This window comes from Lygodium microphyllum, chromosome 28 (genome assembly GCF_053477565.2).
Source record: "Lygodium microphyllum isolate KBCC chromosome 28, Lygodium_microphyllum_v1.1.10, whole genome shotgun sequence".
In the NCBI taxonomy this organism is placed as follows: domain Eukaryota; kingdom Viridiplantae; phylum Streptophyta; class Polypodiopsida; order Schizaeales; family Lygodiaceae; genus Lygodium; species Lygodium microphyllum.
The window spans coordinates 26337949-26352758 of NC_141162.1; positions in this window are offsets into that span (position 1 = coordinate 26337949).

Genomic DNA, 14810 nt, shown 5'->3' on the forward strand with positions numbered 1-14810 from the left:
TCCCTATAATTATACTTGGGTCATCATCGATAAGATGCCAAATAAAAATTAAAGTTTTAGTCCAAAAAGTGAAACCAAATGCTCATGATCGAAGAAACAAACCATGAACTAGTGAACCTATATAATGAAGCTCTCCAAAAGCTAAATTAGGTAACTCAAATTTAGGAGGTTACTATTTTTGAAAGTTGCTCAAATAGAAAGTTTTCGTGTCAAAGGCTCAAAATTTTGCGAGGAATAGTTTATTTTCAGCAGTTGTCTTGAATTCTTAACCATTTAAGAGATTTTTAGAGTAAAATGTTTGGAAGCTTCTTTCTCCAGAAAAGTGACATGTGGCATCTAGAAGAGGACATGTGTCATTTTGAAGAGACAAGTGTCACTACACTTGTCATCTTCAGTAAACACTTGTCATTTGTAGCCTCTACTTTCCACTTTTGAGAACCTTTAAATAATACAAATCGCCTTTCAAAGTACATGAGCATCAAATTGATTTGGAATCATTGAGCCAATATGTCTTGGTAATAATTGATATACAAAAGGTTTGTTACATGCCTGCATCTTATCACCATGAAAAATTAGAAGAGAGAGAGAGAGGGAGAGGGAGGGAGGGAGGGAAGGAAAAGAGTGGACACCATGTTGAGAGGGGAGCCAACCCCTCTCCCTTTTCAAGAATTTAATGAAAAAAACCATGGGCACCAAGTGCATGAACCATATAACAAATGGCTGATTTGTTGCAATTCTAAAAACTAGGATTTTGAAACCCTAATTTTTGTAAACTCTGGACATCAAGTTGATTCTCTTCTCTTTAGTGCTTGAATTAGGTCAAGCTAAGTAGAAAGTGTTTCTTGGGTTCTTAGGAGAGTATAAAGCTTTCATGCTGAACTTTTAGCAGCATGCTTTGTACTCTCCTATCTATCTCTCATCCAAAAAACACTTTCTACTTAGCTTGATCTATACAATAGCTTTTCCTCTCTGCAATATTTGCTTTGGTCCCTCATCCTACTGACAGTTATTCTCTTGTGCTCAATGATTAACCAGATGACCTGGCTACTTACCCCTCGCTGAAAAGAGCTGATCTTACTCCAACAAGTACTAGCTAGATAGCTAGACTTCCTGCTTATGTCACATTTCACATTAGGGCAAATTCTAAAAAGACCGCCGCACCACTTACAGCTAAATCTTGATGGACCCACCTCTTCAAGGCATCAACTTCCTATTGATTTTACTCTTTCTTTAGGAAATTAGCATATAAGGCTATTTGTTTATACAATTCTATTATCATATTGATATAATGCTTCATTATATCCTTAACTTTGCCAAGAACATTTTACATACTCGACTTGCCATTTAGCTTGCCTAATCACTTGATTAGGAATAAACTATTGATTAGTTGGTATGACATCATTGGCATAGCAACATTAGGAGGAGTTGACAGCATGGGCACATTCTACATTATGCTTCCTCTTCCATTTGAATTGGTCATAGGTGTACTAGTCGCACCTTAACTTCCACTGATCAATGCCAAATTATTTACAGGACCTAGACTCAAATTTAGGTTAGCCCTAGATGTGTACACCCCTTGAATCCAACTTATTGTGCTCCTCTTTGGGAATATGGTAGAAAGCCTCATATCCAAAGACTCGCAAGTGTATATATACAAGGGAGGTTTACTAGACTATACCTCCTCTACAACTCTACCACCAAGAGCAGTGCATGGGGATCTATCAATGAGATGCACATTAGTAGCAACTACCTCAGCCCAAAAGTACTACAGTAAGTCTACGTGACTAAGCATACTATGAACTCTTTCCTAAATAGTCATGTTCATGCACTCTACAACACCATTCTGGGGTGGGATGTATGGGGTGGTCAACTGATGCTTAATACTCCTCTCATCACATAGTTGCTCAAAAGCCTTAGAGACATATTCACCCCCATTGTTAGTTCATAGCAACTTATACCTAGACTAGTTCTCAACCATGGTGAGAAAGTATTGAAACATTACACATCTTATTTCTACTTAATAGGATAAGCTCAAACTTTATGTGAATAATCATCTATGAATATAATAAAATACTTTTGTCACCCAACGATTGGGTATGTATGGGGCTACATACATCTGAATGCACAAGAGCCAAAGGCTTACCCACATGTGTAGAACCAAACTTCTTATGCAAATTATGAGTCTACTTACTATATAAACAATGATCACATGAATTAAGAAAAGAATAATCTAAGGGCAAAGATATTACAAATGGGTCAATACTTTCATTCCGTTCAAAGACATGTGCCAAAGATGACTGTGCCATAGAGATGCATGTGGAAGATTACAACCAAAACATGGTCAATAGACCGAGAAACAATCAGAGGAGGATAGAGGCTACCAACTTTGATATCTCTAATAAAAACAAGACTGCCATGGGTGATCTTCCATGAAGGATCACCAAAAGATACATGGTACATGTCATTATCTAACTGTCCAACTAAAATAAGGCTTTTCTTCAAAGGCGGGACATGATGTGCATCATAAAGCACAACAAAAGGAGTACTAGTATCAAATTGCAGTTTAAAATCACCTATGCCAATGATATCCAATGCAGTGTGATCTCCCAATCTAACAAAACTCATAATAGTATGATAGCTATGAAACCAATGGCAATGTGAGGTAACATGAAATGAAGTTCCCCATATCAAGAAGCCAACACTGAGAGTAAGTGGATGGTGCATCAGTTAGTGGAATAGCATCAAGAGACAAAGCTACAAGAATATAGTCAAAAGAATTGTACTCCAAGGCATCTATCTCCTCTATCTTCACACTAGACTTAGACACAATCTTAGTAGACTTTACATTTTCCTATACTTTTCCCTTGCCTTTCTCATTGTACCTATCATTGCGTATTTTATAGGATTGCAGCCTAATGTGACCCTATTTCCCACATTAATGGCATATCAAAGAGGAATTATAACTATGAAACTTACTATGGAATTTTCCACGAGACTGAGACTTGCCCCTATTGGGTTGTGAGTCTCTACCATGGTTACTACTATCATTTCCACCATTTCCACCTCTAACAGTAAGTGCATGAGAAGTGCAAGCTACATCAAGATCCTTCCTATTTATGTCTTTAGTAAACAAAGCACTCTCTATATCACTGTATTTAAAACCACCCTCAAGAGGATTGGTACTCATAGCAATGTGAAATGTATCCCATGACTCTAGTAGTGTGACAAGCAAGAACAAAGACTTTATGTTATCCTTAAGCTTGATGTCATGCGAGACAAATTGGCTAAGTGGAACTCATTCAAAAAAGTGGACATAGGGGTGCCCTCCTTCATGTGACAGTCCACAAGCTTCTTCAACCAATACAATTGAGATGCAATACTCTATTTGTCATAAAGATCAAGGATCTTCTTTCATGCATAAATCATATGCAACACTCTCAATAGAGATAACATTGAAATACACTTGCTTAGATAAAGATAGTATAATAGTGGACTCGCATAACTCATCAAGCTTATCCCAATCATATCTATCCCAACCTTCTAGCTTTATATCATTTGTCTTCAATGGCCTAACTTGCTTCTTCTGCATCAAGACTTGCCATATTTGTGTTTTTCAATATTGGAGGTTGTTGCCATCATGCTTTTCAATGTTGGAAATAGCACTATGAGCTAGTGCATGGGAGGTACCTACTATAATGACTGCAAAGGACTACAAATAGAAGAGTATGGGCTACTATAATTACACAAAATAGCGCCAAATTTGATCCAAAAGGGTAGGCAAGATGTCGAAAATAAAAGAGTATATTGTTATTCCTATAAATAATAAGCATTACAATGCTCAAACAAGGCATCCATGCTCAAAGAAACTGCTCACAAACAATATTTAGCATTAATATCCATTAAACTATAATAAATGACCACCCATAAATGGAAAAATGACCAATAGTGTAAGCTCCAACTATTAGAATATTCAAGTAGCAATCTAGGATATATAGAATGCAACTAGCAATGTGGCAACCAAGTACCAAAAACTATCAAAGCATACATAATGTCAAATACATAGATGCATACAACCAATGCATGTCAAGCATCCACTACTAAAACAACCCATTGACAATTATAGGTATAGGGCATCCAAGTGCTCAAAAGCAAATCAGGCCACAAGAGTCAATATCTACAAGAACAGTTTATGTGTATATCAACTAAGCAAGTACATAGGCAAGAGACTCTCGCTGTCTCTAAAGAACTACACTCTGCAAAGTAAATACGAATTTCTCCTACTAGAAGCAAATCCAAAATGCTCAATACATCAAGCACATAACATCTAGGAAGCCTAAGTACATCAATAATACATCGAGAGCAAGTACATCCAATATGTCTTCGAGCACAGCAAGTGAAGTATCACTAAAGCAAATGGCTAACACCCAAATGCATTACAACTAAGCTAAAATCCAAGCTTCAAATGTCATCATAAGTATATCTGGGAACAAATATCAATGTTGATCATCAACATAAGCATATGGAATACCCAAATAGCATATAGACATGTAATACATAAAGCTCCATAACCTGTAAGCTTGTTTTCCAAACCAAAATTATTATATTCTATGTAAAATAGAGAGCTAAAATTTGCACAAAATCGACTTTATGAGTACTCATATATTTGTAATTCTCATTGCACTCTTCATTTCTAGCTATAGAATATCTCAATCTAATATAATATGCAAAAGTTATGGCCAAAATACAAAAGAGTTATCAAGCTACCATAACTATCCATGACCTCTATAGCATGCTCTATATCCGCTCAAAATGGATAGAACAACTTTTGCTCCACTAAGTAAGTACTCAACAAGGCTCAACTAAGCCATGGGAAGCTCCTCAACTAGCCTAGAACAAGTGTTCAAGGTAGGAAAGCCAATGCATACCTCAAGTGGACTACAATGGCTTGCCATGCAAGCTGTAAGTCAAGAGTTTTTCTCACACCAAATGCAAAATTGGTGAAGCTCCTCTCGAATGCCCACTCTGATAGCAGTTGTTGTTGAAAGGTGAATGGAAGGTGGAAGCACAAGTGGAAGCAAGACGAGAGCAAGAGCCATGAAAGTTCAGGCAAGAAAAGAGAGATTGATATGTGGGAACTCCAATAGTCATAATGTATGACCTATCTTTCCTTATTCTATTTGTCACTAAAAGAATAAAGAATAAAGTGACTGTGATGGACTAGGTGTGCAAGTCTTATACAAGTAAATATAGGCAGCTAGGCATAAGCGGCCTTTAACCCCAAATAGCATGACTAAGGGGAACTAAGCCAAGGTACCCAAGACAACTAATGCAAATCATGCTAGCTATCTTAGATACTTCTATTACTATCATTGAGCACAATTGATGCTTAATGGGGCTAAAATTACTGCCTGGAAGGTCTTGGACAATGTTGGAACAAACCTTAATGAAGAGAAGCTCAATATGATAGATGCATACCTTGGTGTGTGGCTGCCATGAAAGCTTCAAGTCAAGCTCTCTTCCAAGGGCTAAATGCAATACTGAAGAAGTTCCTCAAATTCTTGCTCTGATACCAGTTGAAAGGTGGAACAAGATGAAATTATGAGCGAAAGCAAGAGAGAAGTAAGAGCTATGGAGGCTCAAGCAAGAAAGAGCAAGATGATATGTGGGAAGTCCAATAGTCACAATGTGTGGCTTTCCTTCCCTTACTCTATTGCCATGTAAAGAATAAAGAAGAAAGTGATAGTGGTGGGTAGCCACCACATGCAATATACAGGTGTGCGGGCAGTAAGTACAAGTAAATGTAGGTGGCAAGGCACTAGCAACCTTTAACCCCCAACAAAATAGCATGGAATCTATAGGGGTTACAAGATATACTTATATCAATCATGAGGATGAAGAGAGTGTTGCTACTACCAATTGATCTTGTCTCCCTCTTATTATTGTCTATTGATCATGTCTCCTTCTCCTTCTCCTCTTCCTCTAATTGTCATCATTAATCCTAGAATCAACACTCTTCCCTTCTATATGTCTCGTTCCATTACCTTCTCACAATCTCTTCTTCCCTTCTATCTCTCTCCTTCCATTATCTTGTCGCGGTTTCTTCTTCCAATCTTCTCTTCAAATCATGGCTACTCTTATTCAAGGCGTCTCACCAAAAAAAGCAAAGCAAAAAGTAATAGTTTTTTTCCAATAACTAATACTTTGAATCGTTAGAATATCCATGATGGTTCCACATTGCTTTTCAAAAGCTTTTGATAAATGAAGAGCATACACATAGTAATGCTTTCTTTTTCCTAGAATCCAATACCCATTGGCTACCCTACTTCACAAAAAAAAAAAAGCTCTCCCCCCAATGTAACTCACAAGTAATAACATTTTTTCTATCAACCCTCAATATGCATGGGACCAAGAATGCATTTCTTTTTCCTTGCATGCACTATGCCCTTTCCACCATGCTTTTTCCAATTCTCCTTTCTCTCTATTGGTCAATTTGATCATCTTTAAACCTTAATATCCATTCAAAATTCTAGTACCTTTTTTTATAGAGACAAAACAAAGACATTAAATTTTGTATTTTTAAAATGGATTTTCATGTTTTAGAATGTATATTTTTGGGGTTTCTTCTTTTCAATCCTAGCCTATTCGAGTTTATAACCAAAATAACCACAAAAACAATGAAAGCAATGGATTCATACCCTCACAACCCACTCCTCCTAATCTAATTATGTACCATTTCAAAGTCTGAGCTCCTATTCTGTTGCATGGCAAGAGAGTGAAGACTTTGATTATTGAATTTGTCCATGGTCCCAAAAGCAAAACCAAAACGTTGTGCCTCATAAGCGCAAGAGTGGGAGATTGGACGATACTCTTCTTATTTCAAGAGCTCTGATCTATTTTGGGGATTAACTATATGTAAATATTTATCATCTTGTGTGTTTAAGGCCTAGTTTAAAAATCCCTTATATGATAACTTATAATGGATACAACACACCCCTTTTTTGTTCAACTTGTGAATAACCCCATCAAACAATACCCTTTTGTATGTAAAAAAAGTCTTAAATATGGATTTAACAAATCCTTGCTTTTGAGCCACCCACATGATAGACTTACATATTTATGAGCAAACGCCACCACCCCAACATCATGGATGATGTCAAGAATTCATCCATCCTTGTAAATGCAAACCTCATTCTCTTAGTGTTAGGAACTGGATATTGGCATAATTGCATAGTTGGGTTGGAGTGAGGGAGCTTACCAAAATATACATATCTCATTTAGCAACTTCTTATGTTGCAACTTGATTGTTCCATTTCTAGGACCCCAGGAGAGAGAGAGAGAGAGAGAGGAAGGAAAAGAAAAAATAAGTCTAGAGTAAATAAGGATGTGAGACAATGAGATAAGTAAAAGAAGGACAATAAGACAAATAAATTAAGATAAACTGATGATGATGATTTTATATATGTATATATATATAATGAGAGAGAGAGAGAGAGAGATGAGTGGGAGAATGACTAGAGATAATGAGAGTGACTTGCTGAAAAGATTTAATGCTCAAGAGGGGTGCATTGGCACCCCCTCCTAGGCATAAAAAAAGTTAATAACTTAATTATCTATGTTCTGCTTTGTCACTCTCCATGCCCCCAACCTGTGTGTGTGTGTGTGTGTGTGTGTGCGTGTGTGCGTGCGTGCGTGCACATGTGCGTGCACTCATGTGTTTCCTTTCTCTATCTCTTTGTTCTCCTTTCCCTCCCTCCCTCTCCACTCTCTCTCTCTCTCAAACTACATGATGAAGAGAGAAAGAGAGAGAGGTGAAAGAGATTGGAGAGAAAAATGATGATGACGACAAAGGAGAGGATCAGAGAGAGAGAAAGAGAGAGAGAGAGAGAGAGAGAGAGAGATGATGATGATGATGATGATGATGGTTAGAGTAAGAAATGGTTTAGCTTGAAAAGAAAGATACCCCCCCCCCCCCCCCCCCCCCCCCCGAAAAAATGAGAGGCATCTTCCTCCTTCCACCCATAAAAGGTGTAGAATGGATTGCAACTCTACAAGACAAGCAATTTGGTCTTTTGTAATAAACTTTTGAAGCATTAGCCTCTATGAAAGCATATTGAGGAGATTGGACGAGGCTGCCTTGCACACCCCCCTACTCTTACACAGCCAAGCATGCAAAGAGTCATTTGGGAAAAGCTTTCCCCATTTCTCTTTTACTTTGGCCACAAATCTATAAATTTCTAGAAGAAAACTATCCTTCTTCCACATGAGTGAGAGCTTATGCTTCCCTTTCTATTTCATGGAGGCTAGCATGTTTGCCTCATGAATAATGTAGAGAAGTGTCATTCTTCTTTGTCTTCCCAAATAGCTATTGTAGCCATTGAGCTCCTTTGTATTGAAATAAAATTCTCTAGATATCATCTACTAAGGTTTCCAATTAAGGCTCCTCAAAGTCCCACAAGTCAGCATGTCAGATGCATAACCACTATTATAAGGAGGCGTCACTTTGGCTATCACCACTCAAGTCACCCTTATCCAAAGATCTCTTACCTAACTCAACCTTGCTTCACACAATTTATAAAAGGGAAATATCCACCTATAGAAGGAAAGATCCACCAACAAAGATAATAAATGAAGAGAGGATGATCTTTAGTACCACAAGCCTTCTTAGACACCCCCAGCATTGCCCTTGCCAATATTGAGTTACAATTGGAACCTCTGAGAAAGAGATATGCTAAGCCCAATTGGACACTCCAAGTATCAGGTACTAGTTTGTAGAGTCACCACCTTAAACCCCTTCTTAAGCAACCAACCAAGTGGGAGGTCACCCCTAGACAAGTATATAACCTCTACTTTTCTTGCACTTACCATTGAACCTCAAGCTATTGAGAAATTTCCATGCACCTCCACCAAGGTTTGCAAGGATTATTCCTTGTCCTCTTCTTCCATATTTTCAACCTCCTTTGGTTGTGTGGGCTCCATCCTCTCAATTCTAGGCCTTTCTTCACTAGCATTGCTTCAAACTCTGCTACTGTGGCCTTCCCTTTGACATTGCTCTCATCCAAACTGATCATCCTAACGTCACGATTCTCTGGTGGTGGCTGGACAGGCAAGGGTGGCACCTCTGCAAGTGGTCGAGGATGTTGGAGAACTTGGACCGACGGTGGAGGCCCTGGATTCGGTGGAATAAGCCTCTCCCTAGGTGGTGTCACTTGTTGTTCCCTCCTTCTTGGTTGGAACCCATCTCTTGGCAGATGCCTCGAATGAGAGAAAAAGTACATACCATGGCCAGTCTCCCCACAATTATAGCAAACATACTCTCTTTCTTATCTCCTTGGACCTTGATTGCCTTCATTTGTGAGGGGAGGGAACTATACTCCTTGCACTAAATTCAACAAAAGGCTTTCAAGTTGATTAGTAATGCGTTGTAGGAGCTCTTGTTGTGGCATCTCTGGTTCAAGTGGGGCCTCTGCTATTTCTCTGGGCCTTGGCATGGTTGGTAAAACCTACGTGGGCTCATTTCTCCCCTTCAACTAGGCTTGATACTTCAGTTTCCTATCTTTCTCCCTAGCATAAGTGATTGATTCTTCATAGGATGTGGGAAACTTGCCTTTGACCTTCTCCCTTAGTAGAGGGTGGAGTCCGACCAGATTTGTATCTTAGTACTCGTGCAAGAATGCAGTCTTGAGATCCTCCCAGTTACCCCTTATAGCCTCCAGGAAAGCTTGATACCACACTCGAGCATCACCCTTTAGAACTAAAGAGAATGCCGTACTTTGGTTGTTTCATCATCCCGGCCTCTGACTAGGAAGGCCATTTCTAAGTCATCTAAAAAGTCTAGAGCTTTCTCCCCTTTGTGCCCAAAAAAGCTTGGAAAAGCCATGATAGGAAGATATTGATCTAGCTCAATACAAAACAAAGATGAACACATCTAGGCCCAAGTCATATCTTATTAAGGGTAGAATAAATGGATTCATAGATGCATTAATTTCAGCAAGATGACGAGGGCCCAATAAGCCCCTTATGATATTTTAGAACCTGAGCTTTGTGCTAACTATTATGTGCACAGTTTGCCTAGCAAGAGGACGGATAGGTCCGTACAAATCCCTATGGTTCATGAAATGCATTTAGAGTAGAATGAATATGTGCATTAAATGAGATGTTATAATCCAAAATAGGAAATATTATGGGATTAGGGGACAACAAGATCTCTCTCAACCTCTTAGCTCCAAAATAGAAGACCAACCTTTGTTGAAAATGTATCTTTCTAATAATACACACATCCACCCTAATGTTTTGAACCGATTGAAAGTTGTAGAAAATATGAGTACTCATTTATGCATGAATCCCTTGAATAGGGTTTGATGAAGATTTATCCTTAGTAATCCCTTGACAAACACTCATTGAATAAGAGGACAACTCCTTAGATGTTTCTTTCTTCATAGAAATTGTAGAGCGTAGCTTGAGAACTCCTTAGCAGGGGCACCAAAAATAAGGGCTGAAAAGATGAATGGGTTGCCTCTTACCCACCCAGCCTCCAATCCTCACTAAGAGAGGTAAAGAGGGGCACCATCTAGCCAACGGTGGGCTAGGACATCCCTTTCCTCAAAGAGAATGGAAAGAACCAAAAATACAACTTTACAAGAGAGAATTTGTAGCCGATATTAATGGAAATGAAGATGATGGAAGGTTAAGAGAGGTGATGGCTCCTAAATTCTCCCATGAACATATATATAACATGAGAAAATAAGGATTTTCCACCAATAGAGCATATGCCAAGTCTTACTTAATAAGTTTAAGTATGAATGTAAAGGGAGAATTAGAAGAGAGTACATATGATTTAGACAACATATTAGAATATGAGAGAGAGAGAGAGAGAGAGAGAGATGAGAAGAGAGAGAGACAAGAGGAGAAGAGGTAGAGGAAGCTTGCCATTATGCTATATAATAAAAGAGACTCGCTCATAGCTTACCTCAAAGAGATGAACTAGCATGAAGGTATTCTAGAGTGCTCTTGTGTGCTTGACATTGTGTTTCTTTGCATCTCCATGGGCTTCTTATATAGCCTCCATGAGGGATTAAATTAAGCTAATCTTTTTTATTAACATAATCCTAGATGATGTATGGCATCTTTGAAAATATGGAGAATAGTAGATGGGACAAGTCTCCACCTTGGTCATCATGCAAGAAGCCAAGGGTGGTGATAGACAAGGATAAAATAGGAAGCTGATGTTGTGAAAAAGAGAAGAAAATTGCATGTAGCCAGTAGTCTGCACCTTCGTAACTTCAAATCGGTCAAGAATCTAAAAAAAGTTTCTTCTGCAACTTTGTAGGCCAGGTTGACACCAATCGGGATGCGTGGGAATTTTCTTGAAATTCACTTTCCTTTGGGATTTATTGAAATTATAAAAATAGCTTCCAAAAGCTGCTTTGACTTTAGTTCCTCATATATATAATTACATATAAGCATGTGATAGAGGGGGTCCACGCTTATAAGCTTTTGTGTAAGATCCAAATGACACCTTTAACCTTTTGTGCCTTAGGTGAATGAGTAAGTCCCCTTTGGTGCATCTAGTCTTAGAAGGTCGAGGTATTCGAGATCACTATCTGAGCTTACTTCCGATTCGAAATCAAGTCCTTTGTCTTCGCTAGAAGAGGGAGTCTCTCCCAATGGTCGTAGCTCCGATGGCGAATCCATCCTAAGCAATGGCATGGCACTTGGTAGGGCTAGGCCTACTTACTCAAAGTCTATTACACCTTCGTGCTCTGACCAGTGTGATCGCAATCCATGCATATGACTCCTCTTTCAATTCTAAAGGCATTTTCCTTGCGTGGTTTGGAGTCTGCTCGTATTTGCTCTATCACCTGTCCCTCAATGTTATATTCTATCCTGTCAATTTCCTCTTCACTCTCCTCACTAAAGGAACAACAATCCTCATATTCATCGTTAGAGCTATCTTCGTCTGACTGTTCATCATCTCCTCAGTCTTGATACATCTCGTCCTTCTCGTTGCGGTGACGAAGGCCCAATTGTATATCAAGTTTAAGTCGTGCACTTTGGTCCATCACTACTTAGGTCTGTTCAAGAGATCTTCGAGTTGTTTAAGGTTTGCTGATGGGTTACCAGCTAACTTGTTGGTCAGGTGCTCCAAGATCCCATGGAGCTCTCGCTTGTTGTTCAGCACTTGGAATATGACAAGGTTGGGCCTTCTCTACGCGCTCCTAGCCATCATGCAGATTGGCAACTGAGGGCTCTCCTCGGGTCTTGCTAACACCCTTAGCAGCTTGCTTGTATTCTTCATTGTCTGATAATGGCAAGTCGATTGTAGCAAGGACATACATCCAGTCTCGCTCGTCCTCAAGGCAAGGGATATACTTAGTCAGTGACCCATAAGATTTTATATTCTGGTTGTCACCCTTCAACATAGTGGAGATGGCATCTAGGTCGATTGGTGTGGTCTTCTCTACTCTTACAACTTCAGTTTGATTGTCTAGGAAGATTAGACCGTTGCCCCAGTCTTCTATGGCTCTCGCATTGCACATCCAAGGTCGGCGGCCTGGTAGGATGTCATAGTCCACTCTCTTCATGACTATAAAATCAACCGAGAATTGGACTCTTGTGATCTTTACTGGTCAATTCTTTAACATGCCAAATGGTGTCACTTTCATTCCATTAGTCAGTGTGATGTTAAACCTGGCCGTCTCGCGCGACTGGTGGGTTACCCCAGGTCTGGAGCTCTAAATGACTCAGCACATTGACTCTCGCTCCCGTGTCTACAATTCCTTTCCTTGTGATATCGCCTAGAGCTAAGACCGGCAAGACAGCATGCATTTCAGTGCCCTCCCAAGAAGCATTGATGTGTAAGGATTTTGGCACTGAGTGTAGCGTTAGACTCGGTATCTGTGTCTCTACATCATGTTTGTGCAAGTCACCGGCAGCTTGCTCCATTGACTCCTCAAACCCACTGTTTCAGCACTCTTGCCACAACGGCAAATGTTGCCTTAGTAGATCTCCTAAGCTTAGCGTCACGAGCGTGGTCAATAGTATGGTGAGGAGGTTGCTAGTTGCTTGCCGCTCTCCTATCTCTGCATTTCCTGGCCAATGGCCTTGACTAATTCACTGGCCCGTAACGTTTAGGCTTTGTCTAAGCAGCACTACTTGTGGTGTAGTTATATCTCTCGATTTTGGTCGTGGAGGCGACATTGGCATGCCTATGCTTGAGAGATCATCAATCTCATCTTCCAATATGGACTCAGCGTCTTTTAAGTGCTCCTAGGATTCTTTCACCCACTCCTTCACTTTTTTTATGGCTTTGAGTCGCCACTTTGGGTTGGGGTACTCCTGACCTTCGCACTTCTTAGCCGTCCTTGGAGCTGACATTTCTACTTCTGCGTCTATCACTTTCTTTCCAACAACAAGCAACATTGTAGCACTTTTCATTTTTAGCATGACCCTTACATCTGGTTTCTTCTTTTTTCCTGCCCACCTGCTTTGTCTGTGCATAGGTCATAGCATGCAACGGGATAGGCGTGGCCTCCCCGTCGAGCGTCTTGACATCGAACAACCCCAATGGGACTAATGGCTCATTTGCCAAATTAGAGGATGGCTTTCGTCTAGGGCAATTAACAAAGAGATGTGTGATTCTGCATTTAGTGCATCTTGGATCAACCTTGTCTCGATTTGCTTGCTCCCTTTTGGGGCAGCGTGAAGAGACATGTCCTGGGTGACTGCAAGTCCAACACGTGATTCGCTCTTGGGTCTACCATCCTAAGCCTCTACCTATTTCTCTACCTAACGACATCACTAGTACTGGTTGTAGTCTATAAGGATTGCATTGCCCTCTTCCTCATATGAGATGTAAGGATGCACGTAAGGCTCTTCGTCGTTCGGTTCCTCCACGTAGTGAACTGGAGCGTCACTTGGTGGATGGGTCATGTAGTAAGATCCAAGTAGTCTAGGTATGCTCATAGGGTTTATCTCCATCCTAGGAATTGCTAGCTTGGCATCATTGGGTGCCAGGAGAGCCAATGGGACTCCCCTTTTGAAGAAGTTTGGCAGCCTATTCACTAGGTAAGGTTGATTGTATTGTTGCGAGTACGGGAGTCTCCTTAGCAATCTGCAATGCATGCTATCATAGCCAAACCTACTGCAATTTGGTGCAAGGTCGGGACTTAGGGTCCTGACACTCAGCTAGCAGGTGGTTTTCACCACAATATACGCATTGGACGTGAGGGCTAGCTCCATCTTCATCTCCGCTAGCTCCTGGCTTGAGTAAGTGCCCTTTCCTTTATCCTGAGTACTTGGGCCTGATCTTTTGCTTGTTGTTGAAACTCTCTCGAAATTCCTAGAGGTAGTCTCCTTTGGATTCAAGCCCCTGGAGCTTCTCTCCTTAAGTTGCTCATCCACTCTAATGGCCTCTTCAAAGACCCTAGCCAACACGTCTCATTGTAAACTTGAGTTACCTACCAAGGCCTTGTAGAGCTCTTCGCTTCGTATTCCATTAATGAATACTGCAAACATCACTCTTTTGGTTGGTCACTCGCCAGTTGGGATTCTCTTAAAGAGACTCCTCACATGGGTCACGTAATCCCGAATATCTTCCTTATCCCTCTGCTTGACATTCATCAACTGCATTAGTAGGTTATTGAAGTACCCTAGCTCAGAGAATCTCTTCATGAAGAGATTTTTAAGGCTATTGAAGTTGGCTTGCTCAATAGCATCTAGACTTGTGTACCAAGTCCTTCGCTTATAGCCTAAGCATAGATCGAATGCTTGCGAGCATTGAGTAAGGTCGGTGAGGCTGTTGGCCTTGCAAA